The following is a 3,253-nucleotide window of genomic DNA, read 5'->3' on the forward strand; positions in this document are numbered from 1 at the left end:
CTCCTTCGTGTTCAAACTTGTTCCCGAGGTTGATGGTATCGTCGTCAGGCTGTCTAACCACTTCCGAACCGGTTTCAGCCTCCACAGTTTCCAACGCCGAGTCCGCCGTAGCTGGGTCGTCGTTCGGCTTTATTCCTTCAGGTAGTAATACCTCCCGACTATCATGGTCCTTCGTCGCGTTGGAGTGCTCATCCGCTGAGTCGGTTATGACGGCAGAGCTGACTTCCGTGCGTGAAAACGCGCCTTCAGTATAGCTGACATCCTGACGACATGCTGTAACCATGTCCGAGGCACTCTCAGTGTTTAGATCTTCTGACGTCGAGTCTGCCGCCGCCGACTGGATAATGCAGGCTTCCGGTGTACCCATCGCTGAGTTCACCACGGCTGCAGAACTTGGTCCTAGTATTCCGTACTTGGCTCGGTTGTCAGCAACGGGTTCAACGTCACATAGGGCTTGTTCCGAGCGTTCTTCAAGGCCTCCTGCCGTTATAGCTGAGTCTTCAGTCGCCGACGCGTCTTCCGTGGCCCTTACTTCACTTGTTCCTTCGACCGCTGAGTTCGTGTTGACGTCAGAAATGGCGCCATCGTCTTCAAACTTGGACAGCTGATAGGAGACATCTTGGCCATCGTGTAGCACCGACGTATGGTCCGCTCGGACATCTTCCAGCTTGAACGCTGAGTTTATAGCCGGGTCACCCCTTGTCACCCCTGACGTCGATATGACGTCTGCGTTACCGCGACGCTTCTCGTAGTCGCCGGCTTCAGTGTCGGCTTCGATCCTTCTCCAGCGTTCGGCGCATGTTAACTCTGGTCCACTCTCCACTGGAGATCGTCTTTCCACCGCCGTCGGAGTTGGGTATTTTCGTCTTTCCACAGCTGGCGGCTGGTGTGACAGCCAGTCGTCGTACAGTCGTTGTTCTTTCTGCAGCAAATCTTTATCCATCGCCGACTCAAAGGCCAATATCTGCCAGTCACGGTACTTCGCCGAGTTCACGCGGACATATCCCTCGTTGGCCAGCACTCCGTGTGGTTGCCATTTTATCACATAAAAGTGAGGTGGGCACCAGACTGACGTCTGTCGTACGTTCGTAATCAGGACATGGGTTGGTCTTCCTCGGCGATTAAAAACAACCGTTGGAATCCAACCCTTCGTCCGTCGCACCCATAGGTCATGCGTCGACTCACTGGGTTGTCGCCTGGGTAATTTGAACTCAGCGGTCATTCGACTTTCGATCGTCAACCCGTCTGGTGGTCCGCATGGTACATTTGGTCCGAACTCGGTCTTGGTCGGTGCATTACTTGACCGGATGAGTGGTATCACCATCTCATCGGGTAGCTTGACCGCCGAGTTGTACAGATCCAGACGTATTCCAGCTGGGATCATAAAGTCGGTGCCGAGAATCAAATCGACTCCGGCATGATGAGGCATTATCCATACTTCAAACTCGTATGCCACTTCCCAGCCGAGTGTCACCTTCACCACTGCTCTTGACGTTGTCACCATCCTGTCTTTACTTATTCCTTGTATGTCAATCCGCTTATCTCGGCTGGCCACTCTCTTGAGACGCAGTTTCCTCGCGAAGTACTCACTGATCGCCGAGACATTTGCTCCGGTATCCAATAATATCTTGGTCCTTCGGTCGTTCACTGCACCCAATACGAGGGCTCGCATTCTAACTCGGCGATCAAACGTCTGTGCTGACCACCATCCCAGCCGCTCTCCCGGAAGCAGCTTCATTATCCTGGTACGATGCACAGCCTGGTCTGACTGCCGATTTACACTTGCAATCGCTCGGTTGTTATCATCTAACTCACCGAGCTCACGTTCAATTCCGTCGATTTCACACATCCAATTGCCATCCCCGCTTCTTCCCTCGGGCCGTCCTGCTTCGCCTACGAAGGCAAACAAGAAGTTCGCCTCAACTGCAGGTTCAGCTGACTGTGGCAGCCCGGCATATTCCAACCCAGTCAGTGTTGGCGGGCCGCCGAGTTTAAATCACTCGGCGCGTAAAGGTTTTGCAGGTCTTCTGGCACTTGCGACTTGTCGACAGAGTTCTTCACGAACGCAGCCAGCTTCTCATATTGGCGGAACAGCTCACACTGGCCGCCTTCATGGACTTGTCTGCAGAATTTGCAGCGTCGTCGACAGTAGTGAGCCGAGTGCCCCATTCTTCCACAAGCTGCACAAGGTCCTCGTTGGGTGTTGTCGCGTGATCCATCTCCACGATTCGACTGTTCTCGCTGGTTGTACGGTCGCGGAGGTCGGTTCGCTGAGTTTCCCCAGCTTCGGTTCGAGCCTTTCTGGTCTCCCGCCGAGTTCTCTCGGCGGTCCGGTGTATTTCCTTTATCATTGGAAACGCCGGCGTCAATGTAGTCGTCGTCTTCCGCTGAGTCGTGTCCTCCGGACTGGTCCTCATCATCCCATTCGTCTTCGGAGTTGTACGGACTCGGCGGGTTCTGATCGATGAGTTCCTCTCCGTCGGAGTCAGCGTCAACGACAGTGACTCGGCGGTCGCGGTTTTCTTCCTTGCGACTGCGCTTCTCATCTCGGCGGCTCTGATCCTTCCGCTTGTCATCTCGGCTTCGTGCGGTCACGAGTCGGTCGCGTTGCTTCTTACGCTTCTCGCCGAGGATCCGACGATTGATTATCTGTTCCACCTTACTGATGTCTTCCAACTGCAAGGGGTACATTAAATTCATCACATCGTCATCACCACAATGCAGCAAGAAGTGTTCGACATGGTCAGCTGCGTCGGCGCCACCCTTCTCGTACTGGATCTTGGCTGTCCGAGCGTACCCGTTGAGTCGGATCAGGAAGTCGCAGATCGGTTCGTTGACTTTACGTCTCGCCGAGTAGTAACGAGTGCGGGCGGATTGGTCGAACTGTGAGCAGTAATAATCCAGGAACGCCTCGCTGAGTAGTTTCCAACGTCGCTGAGTCTTCTTCGGCAGCTGCCTGTACCAACTCTTCGCCGCGCGTCCCCAAGCATAGCGAGAAAGGCTCGCACCATGCACTTTGGGGCATCCTGGTGCTCTTCATCTCGTAGATGAACCGCTTGAGCCACTGGAGCGACGCGTTAGAGCGGTAGCGCTTTCCTTCGAACTCGGCGATTTTGTCGAGCGAGGCGTGGGTTCGGACTTCTAGGTACTGCGTCGAGTCCTCTTCAGCCGCGTCAAAGCTCAAGTTTCGAATGTAGTCCTTCACGGTTTCTTCACGGTTACCTCTCACGTCGAAGGCGTCGCCGTCTTCTTC

This window comes from Phytophthora infestans, genomic scaffold (genome assembly GCF_000142945.1).
Source record: "Phytophthora infestans T30-4 supercont1.96 genomic scaffold, whole genome shotgun sequence".
NCBI lineage: Eukaryota > Oomycota > Peronosporomycetes > Peronosporales > Peronosporaceae > Phytophthora > Phytophthora infestans.